We start from the raw sequence: 8,789 nt of genomic DNA, 5'->3' as shown, positions 1-8,789 counted from the left end.
TCGTTGGATGGAGTTGAATTTTTGATTACATAGATTGCTGAAGATTTTCGATGATTGCTTGTTGGGCTTAATTTATAAACTATGAATTATCTTATGACTATTTTATCTAAATTAGGACGGAAATTTTAATATTATAAAAAAAAATTTCAGGAACAAACCTCTAGATTTAACTCCTCCCAAAAATTGCGTATTCCTTTACTACTTATTCCATATATTCTGCTTTCGCTGGATCAAATAGCATTATTATTTTTGTGCGATGGACGTAACGAGACAGCTATAAATGTACTTCTTTCTCAACAAAACAAATTTTTAAGCCAATGGTTGACACGATAAACCGTTGTGGGCTTCTTTCGAGTGTTGTTTTTTCTGCTCTTTGGATTTCTTCTTCGTTGATATGATGGCACGTTGATTATGGGTGATCGATGATTGACCTCTTTGGCCGAATTTGCAATGTCGATCAAATAAGTGTGTATTCTATCAAAAAAAAAAAATCCCAGCAAACAATAAAAAATGTTTGCCGTAAAACAATCGGTATGGAAAGATGTTTTGAGTCCCAAAAATCATGGAACCTCAGCTAAACCAAATACCATGGGTAGTCACGTGCTCCTAATGAAAACAGCAATATAGAGATAGGCTTGACAAGTCTGTTGGAAGTATCCTTACCAAATATTCTTAATAAGGACCAACTTAAAATTTTCTCCAGAAAATTGGAGGGGATTCAAATTAGGTTCCCAGTCCTAAGGAAATATTTAACTGGGACACTAATCACGTGGAACAAGATAATTCCTCTAAACCAAATACAATCACTTCTTTAGTCAGTTCACTGGGAATAAAATGGAAGTTTTAGGAAAGTTGTTTAAGAAACAAAAAAAATACACCAACAAATTACCGTTTATATAAATGTATATATAATATGTTCGACTTCAACGAAGTATACCTTACACAATGTATCCTTTTTTTTTTTTTTTTTCTTTTTATTGAAGGTAGTGACTTTATTACGTCGACGTGTGAATAAGAAAGAAAGATCCCAGAACATGAGTAGGGTTAGGAAGCCTTTCATCGTCGAGAAAAAAAACCCGGTGTGGTTCTTCTTGCCACCGATAACGCAGTTACTGTGCAATGTCTTATGCGATTACTAACTAAGTAATCGACGTTCCATTCCAATGCAATGAAATTAATTCACATGAGACCGTTAAAACAAATCAAAAATCTAACAAAAAAAAATTAAATAAAAAAAAATATCGTACATACTGATTTGAGCCGACCAAATATCAAGACACCCCTTATGTCCAGTACAAACTAAATAATTCTTGCTCATTGAGCAGAAGAATTATTTTGAAAAAAAAAAGGACATCAATTCAGGACCTTATGTCCTTGGCGTGGTAGGTTCCCACCAGGTGACCGTTCAAGTCCTCCAAGACATAGTAATGGCTACCGAGCCGTTCTCGTATTCTGGACTTAAGGAACATCGGTGCCAGTTTCGAGTTAAAACTTTTCTCAAAATTACTTTGAGCAAAGTTACGACGATAAACCTCATCCCCAACTTTAAAATTCGGAACTCTTGTGCGAAGATTGTACCGCTGTCTGTTGTTCTCCTGTGCCTCTCGATGGTACCTTCTCATCTCCTGCCTCAAGTGCTGTAATTGGTCCGGGCGGTCGATCTTGCCCACTGGTTCATCCAACTGACGTAAGTTCCTCAACAAGGAATAAGACGAGCCATGCGTCACCATATTCAGGCCAAATAAGGCATAATATGGAGAGCATCCCAAGGACTGGTGGTAAGCATTTCGCAATGAACAACTTATAAAGCTAAGCCTTTCGTCCCACAGTCTATGGTCCTCCTTCAAATACGCTCGAATTCCAGCAATCAAGGACCGATTCACCCTTTCCGAGGCATTGCTCTGGGGCGAATACAATGCGGTGTAAGTGTGGGTCACCCCATATTTCGTAAGGAATGCGTTGAATTCGTGTGATTTGAATTGGCTCCCATTGTCACTTACGATGAATTCGGGCACGCCGTATGTATGAAAAATCTGTTGTTCTAAGAAAACCTCAATTGCAGCTGACGTAAACCTACGGAGAGGACATAACCAGTGATACCGAGTAAAATGGTCCAAAACAATTAGTAGACCTATGTATCCTGTCTTACTGCGTGGGTAGGGCCCCAAAAGGTCAATATACATCCTTTGGAATGGACGCACAGAAGTAAGTTGCCCAGTGATAGGTGGTTTTAACACAAAATTTGGAGCTTTCGTCATCTTACAGACGTCGCAGTCCTGTACATACTTCCTCACATCTCGCAACATACCTGGCCAATAAAACCTACGCCTAATAAGCTCCAATGTCTTATACGAGCCACCATGGGCGGAAACAGGACAATCGTGAGCCCTAGCAATGACTTCCCTTTGTAGTTGGTCCGGAATCCATAATTTCCAGGCCGATTCTTCTTGAAATTCATCTCCGTTATAGTGGTGCGTCCTCATATAAACGTATTTGTCAATAACCCTGACATCGGGATACTTAACCTGATTATCTTTTATCTTTTTCTTTAGCTCCCCATAAGAGTCACTATCAAAATGTGACGATTCAAGATCTACTTCGGGGCCAATTTCCTCCTGAATGCTACTGACATCACCTTCTGGGATCCGAGATAATGCGTCAGGGACAATGTGCTCCTTCCCTTTCCTGTGACTAACACTAAACTTATAACTCTGGAGCTGGAAAGCCCACCTGGCTAGCCTGCCACTTAAGTTCGTTTGACGCATCAGCCAAACTAAGCTTGAATGGTCCGTCACAATCTCGAATTCTTGCATCTCAATATAGCATCTAAATTTCCGTATCGCCTCTATGACGGCCAGACATTCGCGCTCCGTGACGCTATAGTTACGCTGTGCTGAGTTCAACTTTCGACTCATGTACGCTATCGGACGTTCCGCGTTATCGTCATCCAATTGAACCAGCACAGCGCCTATTCCAAAGTCACTGGCATCACAGTGCACATAAAACTTTTTGCAAAAGTCAGGATTTGCAAGAACTGGAGCTGTTGTGAGGAGAATTTTTATCCTCTCGAAAGCAGTCTGGGCTTCATCAGTCCAAACGAACTTGCGTTTTGAAGATAGAACCTCAGTAATGGCAAACACAATAGTGGAAAAATTTCCAATAAATCGTCGGTACCATCCCGCAAGCCCCAAGAACCCTCTAACCTGTTTGAGGTTCTTTGGTACCGGCCATTTCTGGATGGCACTGACCTTATCGGGGTCAGTCGTAATGCCACCTTCTCCAATGATGTAGCCAAGGTAATTGACGCGTGTAACGCAGAACTTACTCTTCGCTATATTGAGAGTAAGGTTGGCCTTACGAAACTCGGATGAGATCCTAACTAGCACTTCCAAGTGTGATGCAAAATCAGGTGAAACAATCACAAGGTCGTCCAGATAACCGAAGACGCAGTGGCGCAAATCACAGGGGATGATGTTGTCCATAAGCCTGCACATTGTCTGCGGTGCGTTGCATAAGCCAAAAGGCATAACAACAAACTGGTAGAGAGGCCTACCAGGCACCGTAAACGCAGTGAGGGCCTTGGACTCATCATCCAATGCGATTTGCCAATATGCATCCTTCAGATCAAGCTTCGTGATAATGTTGGCCTTGGGCAGCCTGGCGAAAATGCCCTCAATCGACGGTAAAGGGTATGCATCTTTCTTCGTCACTTGGTTTACCCTCCTCGCATCTAAGCAGAGTCTTACCTTATTAGGTTTGACCACTAGCCTAATCGGAGAGCTCCAAGGTGACGAAGACGGCTCAATAACACCAAGGGACAACATACGGTCTACCTCCTTAAACATAAGCTTTTCCACTGCCGGTGAAACGGGGTAAAACCTTTGTTTAATAGGGGTAGCCTCGCCCACATCTATCTTATGGCGAATCAAATCCGTCCGACCCAGACCTTGCCTAGCAAAATTCGGAAATAAGGACATGACTGTGTCCAGCTGTTGACGTTGATTGGGATCAAGCGGGTAGAAAGATTGACAGGAATCATTAGGTTCCTCCTTATCTTCAAGATCATGGTTGTGCAACACAGAAAAATCTATCGAGTCACTATTAGAATTACTTGCAATTAAATCTATAGAATTCAAAACATCCGGAATCAATTGAAATGATCGAAAAAAATCAATCCCTAAAATAAGTCTCTGGGCTATGGAGGGGATAATTAAAAGCCGAAGTCCATGTGTTTGCAAGTCCATGTGTTTGCAATTTAAACGAAATCTGAGTGTCTAGCCAACCTCTAACCAGTAAGGGACTTCCATCAGCTGTGTTCACAAATGACTTACATTTATGGAAACCCTCAAAGGTAGAAAAATCAGTCAAAGCCAACGAAGAACCAATGCAGCTTATGCTGGCCCCAGTATCTAACAGTCCTAGCTCGCTGAATCCAAGGAAAGACACCCTGGCGTAATATCTATTATCCTTCGTTTGACTTATAATCGCCGAAATCAATAACTTCTTACACTGTTTCCTCTGTTTCCAGTAACGACGAATTCTCAACGTAGACCGCTTCGGTCCACTACGTCTATTAAGAGAAGTTACCACACAAACATCTCCGTGAAAAATAGCCTTACGTCTCTCTTCATACAAAGCCAGACGCTTATGATAGGGAATCAATGGTCGTAACAAAACCGGTGGCTCAAATCCATCATGCAACCGATCGGGTCTCAAAATAGTCTTGTATTCATTATCTGTCTGTATATTTTTATCGGAGCTTGCCACCCCAGCATTCGCGGAAACACAGTCCGAATTAGGTGAGGAAGGAAAATCTAGTGTCGTAGAGGCATCTGTTCCCCTTGGGGAACAAAGTCCGTCAAGTTTTTTGAATTGTTCGTATTGTTGGAGCCACATTTTAGGCAACTCGGTTTGTACACCTTCTTTGCCCCACACCCATAGCAAAAAACTTGTCTCTCTGCCAGGCAGTCCTCCCATCTATGGCCGCGTCCGTCACAATTCCAGCACGTAAGACCAGAGGTCCTCGTTTGTAAAGAATTAATAGCCGGTGATTCTAAATCTGTCTCCATGAAACACGGATCCGTATTAGTGTCCAATTCAGATATCTGTCTGCGTTGACTAAGTGAATAACCTGGTACTTTCGATGCCAGGCTTCGACGCACATGCTCATCTTTCAAAAACTGTTCTCTTTTCTGCACTAACATGCGCAATTCGGATATAGATCGTATCGGAACATATAACAATTCCTGTCTAATGTCGGGCCTCAAATTACGAGTCAAAATTCCTATTAACTCATCTTCACTCAGGGGTCTTGGCAGCGTATCCATAATACTCGAAATGCCATCGTAGAACATATCAAATGTCTCTCCGTTCCTCTGCCTACGGTTACGGATCTCCTCCATGATATCAAAGGCGGTCCTAAAACTCCTATATTGATGACAAATTGCCTCACAAAAAGAACTCCACTCCACGGAGCAAACATTTTTTCGGTACCGCCAGTACCATTCTCGAGCCTTCCCACTCAAAAGCACTTGAAGGTTCTTACAGATGATGGAAAAATCCCCATTAAAGTTATCAACAGTCAGGGACCGCAGACGATATAAAAACTCATCTATTGTTAGTCCCGCTTCCGAACCGTCAAATCTCAGGCCCCACCCATTGATAATATGTGTGATCTTATCCGCAGTAAAAGTCGACCGAGATATTCCAGAACCATTCGAATCGTGGTTGGAGTTATTACCCGAAGGTATAGGAGAATTTGTCTGGTGAACATGTGGTTGAGCCAAATTCGAATTATTGCCATTTGAAGGAGCTGCGGTGTCAACTCGTCGGTGGATATACGAATCCGAAGAGATACCTTGGTTACTCCTAGCCCCGCGATTGAGGTCCAAAGCCCCCAGTATCCTAGCTACGTTATCCTCGATCATACGATTAATCAAAGTGTAATCGATTCCCACATCTCTCAAAGAACTCCCCGAATTGTCCTGGCCAGCCCTAGCATGTCCCCTATTACCATCATATCGATGATTGAAGGAACCATCCGTCTCACCTCGATGAGACAAACTCCATGTGGAAGTATTAGGATCACCTCCCGAAGCAGCCCCTGGATTCTGTCTGGTATAATAATTGTGTGCCCTTGCACCCCGCGGTTTTCCCCTGGATTTGGGCAAAGGTCTGTTAGCAGCGGGTGGTGTTTGAGGAACATCCATGCCGGCAGTTGCCATATCCGTCGCACCTCGCGGAAACGAAAAGTCATACTTCTGCAGGTCCGATAACTGACAGGTCTTCTTGCATATGGGGCATTCCGTGGAGGATGTAAGGTGTGCCTCAATGCAAACCCTGTGATATATATGTGAGCAATTTTTCAGGATTAAACATTCTTGATTAGCGACAAAGACCTCATCACAAATTGAACAGATCTCAACCGAATCGATAGGGTCTGGATCAGGTTGACTCTCATTCCTGTTAGGAGGCGATCGAGCCAACGCCATGATAACTCAATGTAATATTTCCAAAAACAGGATGCTCAAGTTTAACAAAAAAATTAAACAAATGAATAGATATATATATATATATATATATATATATATATATATATATATATGATATTGCTGGGTTTTCTACGAATGATGTATGTTTTGGGTTGTAGTTAGTTCTCAGGCATTACATAGAACATCTGTCAATATAGTTGCAAATAAATTTGGCTATGGTGTCTTACACAAAACACCCGAATACGTACAATCTGATCAAACCAGCTCACTCCAAAGTCTTAGAGCTTGTCATCAAGAAATGATCGGACAATGGGTTGCCCTCTGCAAACTCATTGTAATCCTTAACAAAACTTGGCACTGATACATAAGACCAAAATTAAACGTACGAGTTGTCTTACATATAACCCCACCTTAAATGTAACGTTCTAAAGAAAATGCTTGTAGTTCCAAGAAAAAGTATAATAATTTGGAAGCGGTAAGTCTTCTCGAACTATCAAGAGAGCAAAAATGTCCTGCAACGAATTATCATATATTTCAGAGAACTTTTACAAATCCTTCGAGCTAACACTTAGGATGGATGTTGAAATCTAATCATTTTTTTGAACGGAATTTTGGAACTGAAACTAATCTTTCAGCCCCACGTTGGGCGCCATTTATTGTAATGACCAACAATAAGCTAATACCGAAATATTCCTTTAGGAATATCCTTTCTATGGTCGTTAAAGGAGAGTTAGATAAGGATAACGGGAGCCATCAGTATGCTAGCTAATCAGTCTTGTAGGGGGGTTCGTATCCTTTCTAATATCTCCTCATATCAGCCTTACAATAAAAATTATAAAGACTCCCTTTAAAAATTTAACAAAATTTAAATAAATTACAATGGACCAAGGGTACTAGGAACACTTTAAACAAACAAGCCCCTAAGCAATATCCTAGTAACATTCGAATTAAAGAGCAAAATAATGGGATGGCTATATTGACAGACACAAAATAAAATGCAAATCGCGCTCCTAAGATGACAATGGAACACTCGCTCTTATCCCTACCCTACCTTTGTTTTAGACGTGAGCATCTTGACTCTAAAACCCCAAACACACACTTCTCAAGCTAAACTACAACCACATCATCATCGTAGAAAACCACAAGAAAATTCTCTAACCGATCATTATTTCAATCATAGTAGTTGTTTATTCAAAATAACTCATAATAAAAAAAAATCTTAAATTTCTAAAGTTATTTTTTTTTTTTCTGTTTTTTCTTATAACCTACATTATTATTATATTCTAATTTCTTTTTTCTTCGAGTGTACACTTGGTTTGGTAAGGCAAAACAAAATTAAAGGAACTGATATGTATCTGTTCTTGACTCTAAAGAGCAAAAGCAAATTAACAACACAAAAATAAAAATAAAAACCTATGTAAGTGATCTATAGGTATGAACGAATGTTTATGTGCTCCCCCATAAAATATCCAAACAAGCAGAGAGCAAACAAAACAAAAAAAAATTGATCAGACTTAGCTATGTGCCTCTACAGCATGAATTTGGATTATAGCGAACGGGGAGAGAAAGTCTCCACACTGTGTAGGAGTACAACACTCTCAATTGTGGGGATAGAATCACAATTAATAAAATCTCTTTTCTTATTTCTCTTTATGGTAGGTATGGAAGTTATTAAATATGCTACTTATTTTTTTTTCCCCCCCCCCCTTTTATGGGGAAGCACACAAAAAGAAAATAATCAGCAATAGTTTTAAAGCTGGTGGAACAGAGGTACAAATATGGGAGTTTCCACGCTAATTTAACTTTTTGTTTAAATGAAATTTTGAGGAAATTCAATAGTAGATTTTTTTAATTAATTCTGTTAATATATTAAGTAGTTTGTTTTTCTATAATTATGTAAATATGTTGGGTATATATATATATGTTATTTCACTATGATTGACTCACCATTTTCCGTCGAATCTGAAGAGGCCTCTGCAAATCGTTGGATGGAGTTGAATTTTTGATTACATAGATTGCTGAAGATTTTCGATGATTGCTTGTTGGGCTTAATTTATAAACTATGAATTATCTTATGACTATTTTATCTAAATTAGGACGGAAATTTTAATATTATAAAAAAAAATTTCAGGAACAAACCTCTAGATTTAACTCCTCCCAAAAATTGCGTATTCCTTTACTACTTATTCCATATATTCTGCTTTCGCTGGATCAAATAGCATTATTATTTTTGTGCGATGGACGTAACGAGACAGCTATAAATGTACTTCTTTCTCAACAAAACAAATTTTTAAGCCA

The 8,789-nt window shown here is 39.8% G+C and overlaps 1 long non-coding RNA gene across 1 annotated transcript; it reads right to left on the bottom strand.

The window, feature by feature from the left end:
- Positions 1-317: 317 nt before the first annotated feature.
- On the bottom strand, positions 318-992 carry LOC131997314 (uncharacterized). Its single transcript, XR_009398189.1, has 3 exons — positions 890-992; positions 664-823; positions 318-606 (listed from the first exon to the last, which is right to left on the bottom strand). It is a non-coding gene; the product is annotated as an uncharacterized LOC131997314 (long non-coding RNA).
- Positions 993-8,789: the final 7,797 nt, after the last annotated feature.

Source organism: Stomoxys calcitrans, chromosome 4 (genome assembly GCF_963082655.1).
Source record: "Stomoxys calcitrans chromosome 4, idStoCalc2.1, whole genome shotgun sequence".
NCBI classification, from domain to species: domain Eukaryota; kingdom Metazoa; phylum Arthropoda; class Insecta; order Diptera; family Muscidae; genus Stomoxys; species Stomoxys calcitrans.
Note: the sequence above shows the minus strand (reverse complement) of the source record. Positions and strands in the feature narration are given on the sequence as shown.